The sequence below is a fragment of the Ambystoma mexicanum genome, chromosome 7p (assembly GCF_040938575.1).
Source record: "Ambystoma mexicanum isolate Mex_15411 chromosome 7p, UKY_AmexF1_1, whole genome shotgun sequence".
Taxonomy (NCBI): Eukaryota; Metazoa; Chordata; class Amphibia; order Caudata; family Ambystomatidae; genus Ambystoma; species Ambystoma mexicanum.
Genome location: NC_090939.1, coordinates 164906577 through 164927908, shown reverse-complemented (window position 1 = coordinate 164927908; position 21332 = coordinate 164906577).

Here is a 21332-nt window from a genome sequence, read left to right as displayed (position 1 = left end):
CAATCGGGTGTGGTTTAAATAGCCTTGGAGTGATGAGGCGTCTTCCTCCACTGCCTCGCCCAGGAAAGAAAAGAGTTCCTGTTCTAGAAGAGTTCCAGTGTTGTATCCAGGGAGTGGAGCCTGCCCCACCCAGGTAAGAAACTAGTCCCGGCTCGTAGAGGATTCCCATATGGCTGGTAAGTAAGCAGCATGGTCTGCTGCAGGTAAATCCACCCAAGCATCTTTATACATGTTATGAGCCCGGCGCTTCCAGTGCCGGGACCAGTGATTTTGATGAGCCTGGTGCCACCGGCGCCAGGACAGGGTCCAAAAGGTCCCAATGGGGACCGGCTGGTGCCTAGGATGAAGGTTAGAGGCCTGCTTCCAAGGACGTTGGGCTGGTCCTAGCCCCTTGGAAGCAGTGATCATGACAGCACCCCCCCTCAAGGCCCCTCCCAAGCGCATCTTCTCCGGGGGTTTTGGCTTGTCGGGGTGATTTAGATGGAATTTCTTGACCAGACGAGGTGCATGGACATGTTCTGAGGGTTCCCAAGACCTTTCCTGGGGGCCGTATCCTTTCCAATCAACCAGGTAGTATAACTTAGATTTGGAGATTTTGCAGTCTAGGATGTTCTTTACTTCGAACTCAAGTTCTCCATCCACTAGAACAGGTTCTGGGAGTTTGGTCAATCGGGTTTCTGGTTGTACTGGTTTTAGTAAGGAGACATGGAATACTGGATGTATTTTCATATGAGAAGGCAATTCCAATTTGACAGCCACCGGATTAATTATGGCAGAGATGAGATAGGGTCCTAGGTATCTCGGGATGAAAGTGCGGGGTCCTTTTAGAGGCAGGTGCTTAGTGGATAACCAGACCTGATCTCCCACAGAGTAGTGAGGGGCCTCTTTACGGTGTAGATCCGCTCCTTTTTTGTATAGTGCTTTAGCTCTTTGCAGATGGGCAGTGGCTTCTTTAAAAGCATGAGTGATCACCGAGTGTAAGTGATCCACAGCAGGTGTTTCGAGTTTTTGGGGAGGATCCAGGTTAGAGGTCCTAGGATGGGTTCCGTATAACAGGAAGAAGGGAGTCTTCCCGGTTCCAGAATGGATCGAATTGTTATAAGCATATTCAGCGATCCAAAGGATGTCCTTCCAAGGGTTTTCAGTTTGTTGGAGCATGCAACGTAAATATTGCTCCAGAGTTTGATTTGTCCTCTTGGTTTGTCCGTCAGTTTGGGGATGGTGATTAGTTGAAAGTCTCACATCAATCTGGGCTAAGCGACAGCAACTTCGCCAAAAGTGGGAGATGAATTGACTTCCTCTATCGGAGACCAAAACCGAGGGAAAACCGTGTAACCAAACAATGTTTTCTAGGAATTCTCGGGCTAACACTGAAGCTGAAGGTAGGCCCTTTCGGGGAATGAAGTGAGCCATCTTGGAGAATAGATCCACGACTACTAAAATGGTATTATACCCTGAGCACGGAGGTAAGTCAGTGATGAAATCCATGGACAGGGTATGCCATGGACAGGGAGGGATGTCAAGCGGGTGTAAGAGGCCGGCTGGTTTCTCCTTCTGGCTTTTATTCTGAGCACACACACCGCAGGAGATTACAAAGTCTCTAATGTCCTTCTTCCATGATGGCCACCAGAAATGTCTTTTGACCTTTTCCATGGTTTTGGTAATGCCAGGGTGGCCCTCCATTAATGAGTCATGATAACAGGAGATTACCTGTTTTTGTATTTTCTCACAGGGCACGTACAATCGTCCTCGGAAATATGGTAGGTCTTGATCCACTGAGAAGTCCTTCCCCTTGAGTTGCCAGTCCTGTAATTCTGCCGGAGTTAGGAGTGATTTGACCGTTGTCTCGATGTCTTCAAGGGATTGAGCGCTGACCAAACCCAAAACTCTTTGTTCAGGGATTATGGGTATTGGTTCAGGATTGGTCAAGTGTTCATCTATTCCCCTCCGGGAGAGGGCATCTGCTTTTCCGTTTTTACTGCCTGGTCGATAAGTAATTATAAAGTCAAACTCAGCCAAAAACAGAGCCCAGCTGAGCTGCCTGGAAGACTGAGCTTTGGCCGTCTTCAGATATTGCAAGTTGCGGTGATCTGTCATTACTGTGACTGTGTGTCTGGCTCCCAAAAGGTAATGCCGCCAGGCCTTAAAGGCCGATCTGATAGCTAGAGGTTCCTTGTCTGTAATAGTATAGTTGATCTCGGGAGCCGAGAATTTGCGGGACTAAAAGGCTACAGGATGTAATTGGTGTGTAACTGGATTCCTTTGTGATAAAACTGCCCCCATAGCAAGACTAGAAGCATCTGTTTCAACGATGTAGGGGAGTTCTGGGCGGGGATGTTTCAGAACAGGTGCAGAGATGAATTTAGCTTTTAAGTCTTGGAAAGCTTGTTCCGCCTCTGTAGACGACTCAAAACGTTTGTTTTTCTTTAACAGAGCGGTGATGGGCTGGACTATTCGAGAGAATTCGGGAATGAACCTGCGGTAAAAGTTAGCGAAGCCTAACATGCTTTGAACTCCTTTTACAGAGGTTGGTGAAGGCCACTTGATGATTGCATCGACCTTTTTTGAATCCATATGGACTCCGTTAGGCGACAGTATGAATCCCAGGAATTCAACTTCAGTTACGTTGAAAACGCATTTTTCAAGCTTAGCAAAAAGGTTATGTTGACGCAATCTCTCGAGGACCTCTTTAACGTGTTTCCGATGTTCCTCTTCAGATGGTGAATAGACGAGGATGTTGTCAATATAGACAACTACACACACATCTATGAGTTCTCTGAGGACGTCATTCATAAAATACTGGAAGGCGGCCGGAGCGTTGCATAGTCCAAAGGGCATAACTTGATATTCAAACAGCCCATACTTGGTGCGAAAGGCCGTCTTCCATTCATCGCCCTCTTTTACTCGTACCAAATGGTAGGCTCCTCTGAGATCCAACTTTGTATATATACATGCGTTTTTGACTTGGTCCAGGAGTTCAGGGATCAAAGGCAACGGGTATCTGTTTTTAACGGTGATTTGGTTCAGGGCGCGCTAATCTATACAAGTTCTAAGGTCTCCTTCCTTTTTCGGAACGAAGAACAAAGCCGAAGAAGCTGGGGATCTTGAAGGACGGATAAACCCGTTAGCTAGGTATTGGTCCAGATATTGTCTGAGGTGGAGATTCTCTGGCTCGGTGAGGGCATAAATCCTACTGCAAAGAGGAGTAGATCCGGGTATCAGGTCTATTTGACAGTCGTAAGACCTATGAGGAGGCAGGGAGTTAGCTTGGTCCTTCTGAAAGACGTCTTGGAATTCCTGGTATTCAGGAGGTAGTTGGGGAACCTCAGAAGAGATTGCTGCCAGTGAAACATCGGGCCGAGGATAACAAGTGGGGATACATTCAGGAAACTGAACTGTCTTTGCTCGCCAATCGATCTGAGGATTGTGCTTCTCTAACCAAGGAATTCCTAGAATGATCTGGAACTGAGGGGCCTTGATCACATCGAACACGATTTTCTCCCGGTGTCCATCTTGGCTCACTAACGTCACTTCCTGGGTGGTGTGAGTTACTGGTCCGGAGGCTATCTCCGTGCCATCCACTGTAGTAATGACGTCTTTTACTGCCTTAGGACAAAGAGGTAGATTCATCCTTGATACCATTTCACGGTCCACATAATTGCGGATTGCTCCGCTGTCGATGTAAGCTTCAATTGCATGCAAACGATCCGGATGTTCAGGGCTAATGAGGACAATAGGCACCACGAAATGCGAGGTCACGGAACAGATTTTAACGCTCTGCAAGAGGACCTCTACACTTGTCGGGCTAGGTCGTTTCCCTGCTCAGAATTTGTGGTACAGGTAACTGCAGCTCCTACAGCCTTCTTACCTGGTTTCACTGGACAGTCTCGAAGAAAGTGCCCCGAGTTTCCGCAATAGAGGCATAATTGCAGCTGTCTTCTCCTTTCTTGCTCTTTTTGGGTTAATGGTCCTTTCATGCCCCCTATTTGCATGGGTTCCACGGTGTCAACTCCCCTAGCTAAGGTCTGCGGTTTGGAAAACACTTGGGTATCAAATTTGGAACGATCAGCCTTCCTGTTCTGTAATCTGTGGTCCAATTGAACAACTAGGTCAATATAGTCTGAGCAGTCTTGTGGAGGATTCACAACTTGAGCTAACACATCCTTGAGCTCTCCACGCAGGCCTCTATAGAAAAGCGTAATTCTCTTATCCTCAGGCCATTGAGTTTCCACTATAAGTCTGTTGAATGATGCGATGTAAGTCAAAAGGTCTTGATTACCCTGTCGTAACGAAAGGAGTTCATTGTCCAAGGCCTGCCCTTGTGAATGTCTTGTGAACAGTTTCTCCATGCTGGACTGGAAAGCCTGGAAATTATGAAGAACCGGATCATCCTGAGTGACTAAAGGGATCGACCAATCTGCGGCACTGCCACTGAGATAAGAAAGCACGAAGGCCACCTTGGCCTGATCTGTTGGGAAGGCTGCTGGCCTACATAAGAAGTGTAAGCGGCACTGGTTAATGAACACTGCAAATCTCTTTGGGTCACCAGAAAAGCGTTCGGGCGGAGCCATGGGCACATTACCGGGTAGATTGATTTGCACTGGGTTTGTGGAGGATGCTGAAGGATAGTTTCCTCCTGAAGCGGGCAGAGGTGTTTGTCCTGCCTGCGTTTGTAGCAATTGCCTAGCGAGGTCATCTGTTCGCTCCTTGGATATAATCAGCTCTCTTCTTAGAGCGTTCGTTTCCTGACGAGCTGCATGTACTTCCGCTTTTAGTTCCCCAAGTAACTGGGCCAATTGATCAGTATCTGAGGTTTCCATTGCGCCTGGGTAGGAGTTTTGTGGTGGGCTTCGCGTTCTGTAACGCTCACCTGATTCCCACGGAGGCGCTGGTCTTGGCAGGGTGGTAACTGTATCTTGAAAAGTGAAGTGCAGGACTCGATTGGCTTCCGGGGCTGGGCCTCTTCGCACTGTGTGTCTAACTCGAAGAGTAAGATGTCTGCAGGTGAAAGAATATGGGGTTAATGACCTGGGATTGTCGGGTGTCTCTCTCTCTCCCCCTCTCACTTTTCCGTGGAACCCCATGGTCAACGTGCTCACCTTAGATAGGTGAATGCTGGACTCTCCATCTGCGTCTGGTGCAGGGTGCCGTTACCAGTTCCTTCACTGGGTTGAAACGTAGGCCTCTTGACTTCAGAGGATTGCTAACCGTCGTTAACTGCACGAACGGTGAGTTTCCGGGCACCTTGAATGTCCTTACAGTCTTTAGGTGCGTGGGCACGTTAGTATGGAATAGGGCTCTGTATAATGTTCTTTTCAAATGGTGCCTTTTGTCTTGCAGGGCTCTTGAGGCGGAAGATGGTGGTTTGAAGAGAGCCGGAGTTCGAGCCAGCGCATAGGAATGAAGCGCTTGGGAGTGCGTAAGTAAGTGCCTGTTGCCTGCTTTCCAAATGCACTCCAACTGTCTCTTTACTTTTGCAGGTATGAGTTCGGATGCTGAAGAGACTCTGGAAAACGCCAGGGTATTTGCAGGCGCCTAATTGTGGAGGGCGCGATGGCGCGTGAGTAAATAGCCTGCCTAATGTCTCTCCTTTTCTCTTTCAGGTGCAGGAATGCAGTGTTGAAGAAAACCGGAATTCGAGGGGTGCCGGTAAGTAAATTCCCCACAGGAATAATTATGCTTTGTCTTCGCAGGCTTTTATAATGGCGGAGGAGCAGCGCGAAGAGTTGGTAACTGCCGATGGATCAGGTGAGGAAAGCGCTGCGAGTCAAGGTTGCTGTGCTAACCTGTTGTTTCTTTGTCTTTGCAGGTGCTTCTGAAGGCTGGATACAAGAAAGGTAAGCTTTTGTTCTCACAGGTTCAGGATCGGAAGAATGAAGACTGGAACCGACACGGTGAGCGTTCTGCTGCAGATGCAGAATAACGCGAAGCACGTTGCATCAATCGGGTGTGGTTTAAATAGCCTTGGAGTGATGAGGCGTCTTCCTCCACTGCCTCGCCCAGGAAAGAAAAGAGTTCCTGTTCTAGAAGAGTTCCAGTGTTGTATCCAGGGAGTGGAGCCTGCCCCACCCAGGTAAGAAACTAGTCCCGGCTCGTAGAGGATTCCCATATGGCTGGTAAGTAAGCAGCATGGTCTGCTGCAGGTAAGTCCACCCAAGCATCTTTATACATGTTATGAGCCCGGCGCTTCCAGTGCCGGGACCAGTGATTTTGATGAGCCTGGTGCCACCGGCGCCAGGACAGGGTCCAAAAGGTCCCAATGGGGACCGGCTGGTGCCTAGGATGAAGGTTAGAGGCCTGCTTCCAAGGACGTTGGGCTGGTCCTAGCCCCTTGGAAGCAGTGATCATGACACTCACCCACCCCACTGTCAGTGGGCCCTAACCATAGAATAATAAAAAACAGTACTCACATAATGTTGCAGCTGCTCGGGTAGAGAAAGCTGTAAACAAAACAAAAAACATGTGTTACCTACCAGCAAAATGTGGCCCTCCCTGGGGGCAGATAAGGGAGGGGGCTGTCCTGCACTCCTCCCTGGCCTCAGGTGTCCCTTCCTAGGAGCAGATATCTGGTCCCAGGGAGGGCTGCATGACATGACACCCACTCCATTGCGGGTGGGGGTTGGAGAGGTCACCGCCCCATCCCATTAGAAAATTCCCTGTCCCTTTAGGGTGCCCCACAGCCCCCCCTAAAATGCGTTCCACCGTTTTCCATTTTTTTCTTTGTTTACGAAACTGGCCTTGGTGCAGAGGGGCACATTGGTGTGCCAATCTGGCCCCAAGGTGCCCAACCCTTACTGCTCCACCCACTGAGGGGCTTGTCCCACAATTTTTGATGGCCCTCTCCCCCCTCACCCCAAATGGATGGCAGGGGCACCACATGCAGGCCTCCCTAGGGCTCCTACAAATGGCTGCGTGAGGTACATCCCCCTCCATTTGGGGTGCGGGGAGAGGGACACCAAAAATGTGTGGGACAGGCCCCCCAGTGGGTGGGGCAGTAAGGTTTGGGCACCCTGGGGCCAGATTGGCACTACAATGTGCCCCTCTGCGCCAAGGCAAGTTTCGTAAACAAAGTAAATAATTCAAAATGGCAGGTTGCCCTTTAGCGGGGGTGGAGGGGCCCCCAACACCGCTTTGGAATTTTCTAATGTGAAAACATCCCTCTGACCACTCCTCTCTCCTGGAGCGATCACTCCCTCCTCTCATCTCATCTCTCTCTCTCTTCCCCCCAAGCAAAGCCTACCCTAACAATGCCACCTACCTTCTCGGACATCCGGCCCATGAAGCGTGTGTCAGTTGAGGCTTTTGCCACCACTTTCTCTCCCCACCCCTTCTACCTTTGGCTGTCTCACATCCTGACACAGCCCTGTCTCTGCTCTACTCTTAAATTTCTGATACGCTTGATGCTCTTGCGTCTGTCATGAGGATCCGTTTGAAGTCCAAAGCCAAGTGCAATTCCTGGTATGACTCTGACCTAGCTACACTTAAACGTACGTGTAGGGCAGCTGAGAGGAAATGGAGGACTTCCTGTTCATCCTCTGACTACCTGGCCTGTCGCCTGCTACAAAGGCAATACTGACTCTCTGTCCTCACCAAGAAGAGAGTCCACATTCAAGCTTGTGTCTCTGCGGCATTTAACAAGTCGGCCGAACTCTTTATAATCTGCAAGGAGCTGGCCAACTCTGCTACAGACTCTACCCCTCCTGTTGCCTCCCAGGCTCTTTGCAATGCCCTTGCCTCTCACTTCATTTAAAAATCCAGGACATTCTGTCCACCCTCTCCTCGCACACCCCTCCTCTCCCCTCTCCATCTGTGATTGCTAACCCTCCTGTAGCCACCCTCCCACCATCCTTCTCGTCCTTTCCTCTTTTCACCCCTGACGAGGTCGCTAGACAAGTCTGATCTATGAAAGCCTCGTCAAAACAGCTTCATCCCTGTTCCTCTAAAACCATCAAGGACCTCATTGACACCCTCACTCTGGCCCTTGCAGATTTTTGCAACCACTCCTTCCCCTCCCCTCTGAAGCACTCCTTTGTGCATCCTTTTCTCAAGAAACCCACAGCTGATCCTTCTTGTCCAACTAACTATCGCCCAATTTCCATTACTCCTTTTCTTGGAAAACTCCTGGAAAAGTTGGCCATCTCTCAGCTTAACCTTCATTCCAACTCTGTTGGCTGTCTACATGATCACCTGTCTGGCTTCAGAGCTGCCAGAAGCACGGAAACTGCTCTCCTGAACATCCATGAAGATCTGCTCTCCAACCTTGACTCGAACATTCCCTCTGTCCTCATCCTCCTCGATCTCTCTTCTGCCTTCGACATGGTCAACCATACCATCTGCTCAACTGTCTCTGTGAAAACCTGGGTATCTCTGATCAGGCTCTGGCCTGGCTGACCTCTTTCCTCTCAGATTGACCCTCCCAGGTCCAACTTGGGTCCTTTCTTTCATCTATGTTCCTCTCTGCCTGTGGTGTTCCCCACGGGTCTAACCGCTCACCCTGGCTTTTCAACCAATACCTGGCAACTCTCACGCACTGCATTGCCACTTTCTGCTCAAATCTCCAGTGCTACGCTGACAACATTCAAATCATTTTCAGGCTGCCCTCTGCCGCCTCCTCTCCCTCTCTCATCTCTGATTGCCTAACTGCCATTCAAGATTGGTGTTCCGCCAATGATCTTTGTCTGAATGCCAGCAAGACAGAGATCCGCCTCACCGGCACACCTTCACCATCCTTTCCCCTCACTCTCGGGCCGGCATCCCTTGGCCCTACTCCTACCTCCACCTGCGAGGCTAAGAACCTCAGGGTCATCTTTGACTCCACCCTTTCCTTCTCCGCCCACATCTCTGAGGTCTCTAAAAAGTCAAATTTCCGACTGCACCTCCTCAGAGGTACTCTGCCTTTCCTCTCCTTCCCCCAGAAGCTCATGGTATCCCAAGCTCTGGTTCTCTCTAGCTTGGACTATTGTAAAAGCCTCTTTCTAAATCTACCTGCCTCTACTCTCCGCCCTCTGCAACTAATCCAGAACAGGACTGCGACACTTGTCCTTGGCCTCAAGCCCTGGGATCGTATCTCTCCAGCTCTGTAATCTCTCCACTGGCTCCCATTGGATGCAAGGAATAAATTAAAAACCCTCTGCTTGTCCACAAGGCTTTCTGGGGCCTGGGTCCAAAATACCTTCAGCTATCTCTCTGCAAATACCTCCCCTCTCGAGCTCTTCGCTCCTCTACCTCCATCTCCCTCAGGGTCAGTCGTTTTTCAAAGAAACAAGCTGGGGTAGATCTCTGTCTTCGGCTGGGACCTCCCTCTGGAACAGCCTCCCTGCCACTCTCAAACTTGAGAAGAACCATCTCCGGTTCCAGAAGCACCCCAAGACCTTCCTCCTTTCTTCTGCCTTCGCTCCACCGCTCCCCTGCTGATCTGTTCTCTCTTGGCACTGTGCACCTGGCCACCCTCTGTCCTTCGGGCCCAGGTACCTGCTCACCCTGCCACCCTCCCACACTGCCTCCGGGCCACCCCTTGCACTGGGGTCTGTATATGTACCCATACAGCCCCCCCCTTTTTCTTCCTGCACTTATCAGACCTACTCTGTCTGCTGCCTTCAACTTAGCACTTGCAAATTGCTGGCTGCATTACCACTGTTTGTTGCCTTTATTATTTATTTATTGTTATTCATCTGCTTCCCCTCTGCTTCACACTTTCCACTTCTCCCTCCTCCCATGCACTTTTCTCCTCCCCCTCTCCCATGAACTTGCACGTTCTCAATGTCACTGGACCTAGTAAGATCGCTGTTTTGTTCTCCCCTGTTCCCCTCCCTTGCCTTGTCGTGCTCTGAAACACTTGTGTACGAGCATAATAGAAATAAAATATCAATCAATCAATCAAGGGGGGTGCACCTCTCCACCCCCACCCCAATTGGAGGGGTGGCCCATCTCATGTAGCCCTCCCCAGGGGCAGATAAGGGGGGCTGTCTTGCACTCCTCCCTGGGCTCAGGCGTCCGTTCCTAGGAGCAGATATCTGGTCCCAGGGAGGCCTCCATGACATGGCACGCACTCCATTGCTGGTGAGGGGGAGGTGGTCAACGCCCCATCCCATTAGACAATTCCCCGACCATTTGGGGTGCCCTACAGCCCCATGAAAAAAAGTTCCACCATTTTCACTTTTTTCCTTTGGTAACCCAACTCCCCTTGGTGCAGAGAGGCACATTGATGTGCCAATCTGGCCCCAGGGTGCCCAGACCTTACTGCCCCACCCACTGGGGGCCTGTCCCACCATTTTTGGGGGCCCTCTCCCCCCTCACCCCAAATGCGTGGCGGGGGCACCACATGCAGGCCTCCCTGGGCCTCCTACAAACGGCTGCGTCAGGTACACCCCCTCCATTTGGGGTAGGGGGAGAGGGCCCCCAAAAATTGTGGGACAGGCCCCGCAGTGGGTGGGGCTGTAAGGTTTGGGCACCCCGGAGCCAGATTGGCACATCTGTGCCAAGGCAGGTATAGTAAACAAAGAACACAATTCAAAATGGCAGGCTGCCCTTTAGTGGGGGGCGGAGGGGCCCCCTACACTGCTCTGGAATGTTCTAATGTGAAGGGGGTGCACCTCTCCACCCCCACACCAATTGGAGGGGCGGCCCATCTCATTTAGCCCTCCATAGGGACAAATAAGGGGGGGCTGTCCTGCACTCCTCCCTGGGCTCAGGCGTCCGTTCCTAGGAGCAGATATATGGTCCCAGGGAGGGCTGCATGACATGGCACTCACTGCATTGCGGGTTGGGGGGGAGGGGGTCAATGCCCCATCCTATTAGAAAATTCCCCGACCCTTTGGGGTGCCCCACAGCCCGCCCTAAAAAGCGTTCCACCATTTTCACTTTTTTTCCTTTGGTAACCCAACTCCCCTTGGTGCAGAGAGGCACATTGATGTGCCAATCTGGCCCCGGGGTGCCCAAACCTTACTGCCCCACCCACTGGGGGGCCTGTCCCACCATTTTTGGGGGCCCTCTCCCCCCTCACCCCAAATGGGTGGCAGGGGCACCTCATGCAGGTCTCCCTGGGCCTCCTACAAACGGCTGCGTGAGATACACCCCTCCTCCATTTGGGATGGGGGGAGAGGGCCCTCAAAAATGGTGGGACAGGCCCCCCAGTGGCTGGGGCAGTAAGGTTTGGGCACCCCAGCACCAGATTGGCACACCAAGGTGCCCCTCTGCGCCAAGGCAGTTATAATAAACAAAGAAAATAATTCAAAATGGCAGGCTGCCCTTTAGCGTTTGTGGAGGGGCCCCCTACACCGCTGTGGAATTTTCTAATGTGAAGGGGGGGTGCACCTCTCCACCCCCACCCCAATTGGAGGGGCGGCCCATCTCATGTTGGCCTCCGCAGGTGCAGATACGGGGCGGGGCTGTCCTGCACTCCTCCCTGGGCTCAGGCGTCCGTTCCTAGGAGCAGATATATGGTCCCAGGGAGGGCTGCATGACATGGCACTCACTGCATTGCGGGTTGGGGGGGAGGGGGTCAATGCCCCATCCTATTAGAAAATTCCCCGACCCTTTGGGGTGCCCCACAGCCCGCCCTAAAAAGCGTTCCACCATTTTCACTTTTTCCTTTGGCAACCCAACTCCCCTTGGTGCAGAGAGGCACATTGATGTGCCAATCTGGCCCAGGGTGCCCAAACCTTGCTGCACCACCCACTGGAGGGCCTGTCCCACGATTTTCGGGGGCCTTCTCCCCCTCACCCCAAATGGATGGCGAGGGCACCTCATGCAGGCCTCCCTGGGCCTTCTATGGCTGCGTGAGGTACACCCCCCCTCTGCTCTGTGCCGGTCCGTGACCAGCAATGCATCAAAAATGGTGTCTTTGGAAAGGGGAGAATCTCCCCTTTCCAAAGACACCATTTTTGCCAGAATCCGTGGTGGCTAGTGGGCCCCAGGGCCCCAAACCCCCTCCCACCTCCCTTCGAAATGTGTCATATTTTTTTTTTGCCCCCTTCTCTGGGGGCAGATGATCAGCCATCTGCCCCCAGGGTTTATTAGATATGTGCCGCCATGCTTTGGGGGTGGGGGGAGGGCTGCTTACTGTAAGCAGCCCCCTCCCCCTCAACGTCACAAACGTATCCCTGGTGGTCCAGTGGGCATTGCTGGTTACGGATCGAGCGCTCTGTGCCGATCCGTGACCAGCAATGCTTCAAAAATGGTGTCTTTGGAAAGGGGATAATCTCCCCTTTCCAACAACACCATTCTTTCTAAAATCCATGGTGGTCTAGTGGGCCCTAGGGCCACAAACCACCTCCCACCTCCCATCGAAATATATTTTTAAATTTTTTTATTTTCACCTCTTGGGGCAGATGATCACTGCCCCCAGGGTTCTCCTCAGCCATGGCGCCATGCTTTGGGGACTTGGGGGAGAGGGGTCTGCTTACCTAGTTACTAGGTAAGCAGCCCCCCTCCCCCGCTCCCAAAACAGATCCCTGGTGGTCTAGTGGGCATTGCTGCCCACGGATCAAGCTCTGTGCCCGATCCGCAGGCATCAATGCTGTCACATAAGATATCGTTGGAAAGGGGAGCATCTCCCCTTTCCAACGATACCTGCCTCGATCTCTGGCTTGAAATACAGCCGGAGATCGAGGCAGAGGGAGAGGGGCTCTTACCTTCTTTCTTCACTGCGGCAGCCGAAAATGGCAGCCGCAGTGAATTTACTTTCAATTTCATGCACGCCGACGTGAAATTGAAGGTAATCCAACCACCGGACAGTGAATGGGGACCTCCCCCTCACATAGCCCGGGGGTTGAATTACAGTTTTGTGCGATCCCTGCTTTGCAGGGATCGCACAAAACAGAGTGCCTGAAAGGACGAGGTATCTCGTTCTTGGCAAATGGGAGGGAATCCCAAGGACGAGATACCTCGTCCTTGGCACTAAAGAGGTTAAGAGAGGAATCAGTGACTTATTGAACAGGTCTTGCGGATTGGCCGAGCGAAGAGGAGAGAGACGGCGGGTTGAGAGGTTGTATCCCAGACCACCAAGCATACCAACCGGAATGCCTGTGCCTTCGGATCCTAGTCCAGAACCTATGCAATTTTGTGCAGTAAGGGGTCCTTTGTCAGAAGACGAAAAGAAACGCTGGAGAAGTCTGCGATTGTGCTTATACTGTGGGGCTGCTGGTCATTATCTGGGTACCTGTCCTCTGCGCCCTCCTAAGCGGGGGGGAAACTAGAGGACCTGTCATGTACAGGAAAGGCTACGTCAGGTCCTTCCTTGCTTCCAGTCCTTTCCAGTTCTAGTCCTGTGCTTCAGCCCATGCAACCGGCTGTCTTGATGGTTTTGAAGATCAAGCTGAGTTGGCTTGATAAAACGGTAGAGGTCCATGGTTTATTGGATTGCGGGGCTTCCGGAAATTACAATGATGAAGAATTGGCCCAAACAATGGGATACCACTGTACTCCAGAAGAAACGTTCTGCCTGTGGAGGTCATTAACGGAACACTGTCATCTTCGAGTCCCATACATCTGCATACCGTAGGTTTGCTTCTCCAAATAGAGGGACATGGGGAATGGATTGCTCTCGATGTAATCAAGTCACCCTCATACCAGGTGGTTTTGGGGTTACCATGGCTTTTGCGACACAACCCCACTATCATTGGGAGACCTGAACTCTGGTGTTTACTTCTACCATTTGTCTTCGGAATTGTTGTGTGCCTGGCACGTCCTGGGACTCTACAACTTCAGTGCCTCTAGCATTTGGTAAGGACTCACTTGGTCTGTGTTCTTTGTCTCAAATCTCGCAAGTATATGCCGACTTTCAGACCGTATTTTCCGAACCTGGAGACATACCGCTACCACCGCACAGACCTTTTGATTGTTCAATTGATTTGGTTCCTGGTGCTGTGATTCCACATGGGAAAGTATATGCCTTGACTCAATCTGAAAGACAAGTACTTCAGGACTATTTGGCTGACTGTGTCAAGAAAGGATACATTGTGCCTTCCAAATCCCCGGCGGGATTTCCCCTGTTTTTGTGAAGGCACCTTACGGCCATGTATCGATTACCATCAGCTGAATGATATTACACTAAAGGACAGGTACCCCTTGCCTTTGATTCAGAAGATCATGGAATCACTTTGATCAGCCCGACTCTTCACTAAGTTAGATCTCCGTGGGGCCTACCATCTGGTTCAGATAAGAGAAGGCGATGAGCGGAAGAAAGCCTTTAAGACTCCATATGGGCATTACGAATGCAGAGTAATGCTGTTTGGTTTATGTAATGCCCCGGCTGTCTTTCAACGATTCATGTACAACATCTTCGGTGACCTGAATGGCAACTCTGTGTGGGTCTCGATGATATCCTTATTTTTTCCAACACTCTGGAAGAACATGTTTCACACGTCTGAGAGGTGCTTCAATGTCTGTCTCAGAATCATCTGTTCGCCAAAGACGAGAAATGTACTTTTCATTGGAAAGACATGGAGTTTTTGGGCTATGTGATTAGCTGTGCGGGCATACACATGGATTCCGATATGGTTCAAGCCATTCGGGACTGTAAACAACCCCATGATCTGAAGTCTCTCTAGCAGTTCTTGGGATTTGCCAATTTTTATCGGCGCTTCATTCAGCAGTTGTCACTGGTGACGGCCCTGTTACCTCGATCGACCAGCAACAAGATACCATTTCTCTGGGATCCACAGGCTTCCTCAGCTTTTGACTCTTTGAAAATGCCATTCAGCAGGGCCCCCATTATGCACCATCCTAACGACGAGATGCCATACATCGTCGATGCTGATGCTTCTAACTTCGCTGTTGGTGCCGTTCTCCTACAGAAAGATCCTGGGTCTGGCAATGAACACCCTGTGGCTTATTTTTCCCGAAAACTCTCTCCCAGCAAACAGAATTACGCCGTTATTGAATGGGAACTTCTGGCCATAAATACTGCGTTTGAGGAATGGAGGCACCATTTACTTGGGGGACGCTTCACTGTGGAAGTACGTACAGATGATCGGAACTTACAATCCTTGCGGCCTTTACAGTTTTGCACCGCTCGCCAAGCCTGATGGACTTTCTTCTTTTCTCATTACGATTTCCATATCACGTACGTTCCCAGTGCTTTGAACTTGAAGGCTGATGCCCTGTCTCGCTCCCTGGAGAAAGAAGACGAGAACACCTGTCTGAATACGCTGCTAATTTACCCCAAACATGGTCTACTCACGCTTTCTTCCCATCTCCAGAAGATATTACAAGAGACTCTAGCAGACCCAGGTTGTGTGGATCTCCTGAAACAGCCACAGATCACGGAACACAATGGTTTACTCTTCTTTCTGAATAGATTGTATATCCCTGCATGTTCTCTTCGGGCTAACACCCTCCATGGATTCCATGATTCACAAGTTGATGGTCATCATGGCATCAAAGCTGCCCAGTAACTAGGATCCAGACAGTTTTTTTGGCTGGGTTGGGCCAAAGGAATAAGACAATATGTGGAGAGTTGTCCTGTTTGCGCCCAGACCAAGACACTGAGAAGAAAGCCTCTGGGATTGCTACGTCCCATTGAAGCACTGCCCTACCCATGGGACACCATCGTCATCGATTTTATTGTCAAGCTTCCACCATCAGAGGGGTACACCCGGTGTTCCATATCTCCCTTCTGAAACCTTTTTTTTGGCTGATGTTTTTGGGCACTCCTGTCCTTGTCCTGCCTCCATTCAAGTGCAGGGGGTCCCCGAGTTCGAAGTTCAGGAGATCTGTGACTCGCAAATACATTACGGTGTGCTCCAGTTCTTGGTGGACTGGAAAGTTTACCCTGCTTGTGATTGCACTTGGGAACCATGCTGTAATGTGCATACACTTCGTCTTGTTCGCAACTTTTTTCTTTGCTACCCTTGGAAGCCTGGAGCCCTGGGTCTTTCTGGGAGGGGGCATAGTGTCATACCACTTACCTGGGGGTCAAGGCAATCCTTCCGCTTTCGGCGTGCCCCATCCTGGCGGAATTATCCATGCTTTCACCTGGGGGGTCCATGGACTTCTATGTCCCCGGGAGCTTCCGGTTTTCCCGTTCGCGCTGGGCTGCGCATGCGCGGGCGGCTGTGTCTCGCCCTCCGCACATTCGCAGTACACAGGGCGCTCGGGCTGAGGCAGACTTGCGGTCCAAGCCTCACTTTGAGTACACCAACACCTGGGAACTGCACAGCTTGCGTTCCAAGCCTCCCTGGTTTGGATGCCCTTTATAAGGGGCCGGGCCACTTGAACAAATCACGTCTCAACGTGGTTTGTTCTCAGGTCGTGTCCTCGCCCGAACTCCTGAGTTCCAGTTCCTAGCCACCTGGCCTGTTTCCAGTTCCCCTTCTTCCTGATACCTACCCTGGCTGTCCTGACCTTGTCTCTCTGCCACCTTGTTCCCTGCTCCTGAGGCGAGGGTCCTCCTGTTCTTTTGGTTCCTATTTGCCCTAGGGTGGTTCCCCATTCCGGTTCTATTCAGTGGGTTGGTCTTGCTTTCTCTGTTCCTGGGTTCCCCTTGCCTTGGTTTTCTTCACCGTCCTCTTATCCTGCCTTGGTACTCTGCCTTTTGGACTCATTGGCTCTCCAATCCTCATCAATTGCCTGAGGTTCTACTGTCATCTGGATCTAGCTGTTTTCAGAGCGACTATCTACTTAAATCAGGAAAAGCTTCCCCTGTCAGTGCTTGCACTGTCCTTATGCCACATAAATCAGGGGAGAGCGCACCTGTGGCGTTGGGAGTTGGTTCAATTCAAACCCGGTTCTCATTTCGGGTGGGAGTCGGACCGGTTCCCCGCGTCATTTAATCTCCACTGGACCTCGAGACGCTTTTCTTAATACTTACCTCTGCAAGCCTGACACGCCACGCCCGTGAACAATCTTGGATCTGTGATGAAGAATGCATATTTTTGAACAAGACACATCCTCGCACCCTGGATTTTTACATCTTGCCTAAAGTGCACAAAAATGCTGAAGAACCCCCAAGTCGATCTATTGTCTCGGCCTGCGATTCCTCTTTCGAACCTTTGTCCATCTACACGGATTTCTTTTTGGAACCATTTTTAGACAAGATGTCTTCCTTTCTCAAAGACAGCACAGACACCATTATCATGCTGAACAACGTCATCCTGGAAGAAGATAAGACTATATAATGGGCGTCGAGACCCTCTACACCGCTATACCTCAACAAGAGGGTTTGGAAGCCCAAGCAGACACCAATTCGACTCCAACCAACTTCATATTGGAATGCGCCAGGATTGCAATGTCGGAAAACTTTTTTTCTGTTTCGTGACCAGCTCTGTAAACAGATAAAAGGGGTCAGCATGGGGGCCACCTTTGCCCCGGACATTGCGAATCTCTATATGGCGCAGTATGAAACTGACTACATTACTTCTCAACTGAATACCTACAGGAAGAACATAATTTTATGGAAACAATATATCAATGACATTTGACTCATATGGCATGGTAACCAGCAAGATCTGACCGCCTTCCAAATATGGCTCAATCAGTGTAATCAGCACATACGTTTCACAATGCAGTGGGATTTTCACTGCATCAATTTTTTCGACTTACACATCTTCAGGTCAGGAAATTCCCTTAAGAGTGACCTATACCAGAAGCCTACAGATCGCAACACACTGCTGCATTTTGGAAGCTACCACCCGGAAGGCCTGAAATACAATTTACTGTATGGCCAGTTTTTACGGGTCAGAGGGAACTGTACTGATTAAGATACCTACAACAAATATGCTTGTGACTTACAAGAACGACTACTACAAAGAGGGTACAGAAAAAAAGCAGTGGTAAATGCACTAAAACGCCCAGCAAACACAGATTGGGATCTTTGCTTAAATAAGAAAACAAAGAAAGAACTAGATAGACTTGTAAGTGTGACCACATATAGTCCATTAAGCAACTTGGTGAGAAATACGTTCAAGAAACTTTGGCGTCTCAAAGAATGCTGGTACTTTGAACAAAACACCACTCTTTGCAAACCACCTTGTGGAACCTCCCACCTGTACAAGGCCATCATCAATGTGGACAATGTGTAGTATGCCAATTGACAGAATCCAAGAAGGTTTTCAAACATAAGAACATCACATGGGTTCTAAGGGATCATACTAACTGCAACACAAAACAAGCCATCTATTGCATCAAATGCCCGTCTGGCTTGTTATATGTTGGAAAAACAATGAGAGCAGTAAAAACAAGAATCTCGGAGCATTGATCATGCATTAAGAATAATGTACCTGAGAAACCCCTTGTTGAACATTATAATCGGAAGAACCACAGTAACATGGATCTGAAGTGGTTTGTCTTACATAAACTGTCCACCACCCTAAGGGGGAGGAGACACAGATAGGACCGTGACACAATTAGAACAAAAATGTGTTCAGAGGTTAAATACTGTGACAGATGGACTCAATGAAATGATATTTTATTTATATGGCGCTCGTACACAAGTGTTTCAGAGTGCGACCAGGCAAAAAGGGAGGGGAACAAGGGAGAGAAAAAAAAACAGAAAAAACTAGGCCCACATTTAAGAAAGCGTAAGTGCATGGGAAAGGAAAATGGGGGAAAAGTGCAAGGAAGGAGGGAGCGGAAAGTGCGAAGCAGAGGAGATAAAACAAATAAATATTAAATAGAATAAATAATAAATAAGGGCTTTAAACCATGGTAGTGCAGCCAGCAAGTGGCAGGTGAAAGTTAGTCAGAAAGGTATATCTGATAAGTGCAGAAGGAACGTGGGAGGGGGACTATATGGGTACAGATACAGAACCCTAGTACCGATGGTAGCCTGGAGGCAGTGCAGGAGTGTGGCTGGGTGAGCAGGTACCTGGGCCCGAAAGAACAGAGGGTGGCCAGGTGCACAATGCCATGAGAAGAAACAGATCAACAGGGGAGAAGGGGGGCAAAGGCAGAGGCAAAGAGGAAGGTCTTGAGAAGTTTCCGGAACTGAAGATGTTTTTCCTCAAGTTTCAAGGTGGCCAGGAGGCTGTTCTAAGGGGAGGCACCAGCCGAAGACAGGGATCTACCCCCAGCTCGTTATTTTGCAAAACGACTAGCCCTGAGGGAGTTAGAAGTAGAGGATCGAAGGGCTCGAGAGGGGAGGTATTTACAGAGGGATGGTTGAAGGTATTTTGGACCCAGCTCCTAGAAAGCCTTGTGGACAATGCAGAGGGTTTTAAATGTAATCCTTGCATCCACTGGGAGTCAATGAAGGAATTTCAAGGCTGGAGAGATACGATCCCAGGGCTTGAGGCCAAGGACAAGTCTTGCAGTCCTGTTCTGGCCAATGTCACTGTTGAGTGGAAACACTTCATATAGAATGATCCTTTTTGACACCCGTCTCTGGGCAGCACAGAATATGCACTACCAACACTTGCACTGCCCTCACCATTTAGTACCACGATAGGCAGTGTTTTTAAGTGATATTACTACAACACGTGTGTCTCTATACTGTTTAGTGAAAAATATTTTGTTCGATCATGCTATGTCTGTTACTGCCATCTCGGCTCAGACATTCGATTGATTTTCTGGATTCTAGTGGTTCATCTATGGGTTTATTACTACTTGCAAATAGATGTATCCACCTACCAAGCTCTGCTTTGTATCATTACAATGTACCTGATGTTGTATTAGACACATAGGTAAATATTTTTCATTTTCTGAACAAAACATTAGCTACGTTAACACACTAAGGGCCTCATTACTAACCTGCCATGATGCTAATTACGCCACCGTAATTTACGGTGGCGTAATTAGCGCCTTCCCCACTCCCATTATGCCCTATGGGGCAAAAATGGGAATGGGGAAGGGAAAATGGGAAATGGGGATTTACCGCCCCACTCACCTTGGAATGGGGCGGAAAATCCGCCATCCACCATGGTGTAAACGTAGTTTACACCATGGTGGTAAAGTTGGCGCAATTAGCGCCTGGGTCGTAATGACCCCCTAAGTGTGGTTTATTTCCAGACACTCAGTGGACCTCTTTTGTCATTTCAAACTAGATTTGATCTCAATGTGGTCATTTGTTGCAACCAACTCAGTATCACCACTTGTAAATAGGTTTGATTCACTGACCCAGTTCTGCTTTCCATCATCTACTGTAATTAACATTATTTTTGAGTTACATGACTTGCTTTATGTTTCAGCCACATCAGTACACCACATGGCATGAGTGCACCCACTCCACCAAAGTTTGTTGGAAACGAGCACCATGGACCGCCCCCTCTTCACGATCTGCCTTCCCTCCGGTCCCGGCCCCCCTCTTCCCAAATCAACCCACCCTCCTTTGCATTCCCTACCATTCCCCTCTCCAAACACCAAGCCAGAGGGGCACAATGGCGAGCCAACCACCCTAAAACCACTCCTCCCCCAACCCCACCACCGACCAACCAAGGATAACAATGCCCGCTCCCCTCAATATTATATCGGGGACATCCTGCCATGCAAACATCCACCCTAAGACCACTCCTCCCCTGAACCCCACCACCGACCAGCCAAGGATAACCATCCCCGCTCCTCTCACTATCATACCAGGGACATCCCGCCCTGCAACACTCCACCCCCCGCCTTGCCCACAAACCCACGCCACCTTCCACCACGGACCACATTCTTTCCCCTCCCTAAAAACTGCACACCTGGCCCTAGCAAGAACTGAAGCCGCATCCCTCTCCCCCTCTGACCCCCCTACCCTCTCTCACACTCCAATCGCAACAAAGAAACTAAAGAGGAAACGTACCTGGTCCCCCTCAATCTCTCAACACTCTTCACCTCCCCTGTCTCGACCCACCTCCTCTTTTCCCCAATCACCTCCTTCCCCCATGGCTTCACCCTTCATGAAACCCCTCCCCCTCGACTTCTAATCAACTGCAACTGAAACTTCTAACCGCCCACAACCCACCTTTAAATCCCCCAAGCCAAACCCGATCATCCTAACACACGCAATCATCCAATCCGGCCCGAAGCGCACCATTTTGTCAGCGCGCCCACTATTCCCAACGATCATCACCCACACTACCCCGCCCCCTCTCCAACTTCCACTCTCTCCGCCAAAACCCCCTTCCGCTCCAGCCCCAAGACCATCCTCGCCTGCCGATGTGAACTGCATCCTATTTAATGCCCGATCCGTAGCAAAAAACAGACACTGCATCTTTGACCTCCTCGCCTCTGACAAACCAGACCTGGTTTTCATACCGAAACTTGGTTCTCGGATGACTTCGCCCCAATCGCCAATGAAGCCTTCCCCCCGACTACTCCCTCATCCCACTGAACCGTCCCTCTAGAGGAGGGGGAGTAGCATTCGTCTTCAAGTCTCTCTTCCGCGCCTCAATCATCGACAACCAACCTTCCATTCCTTC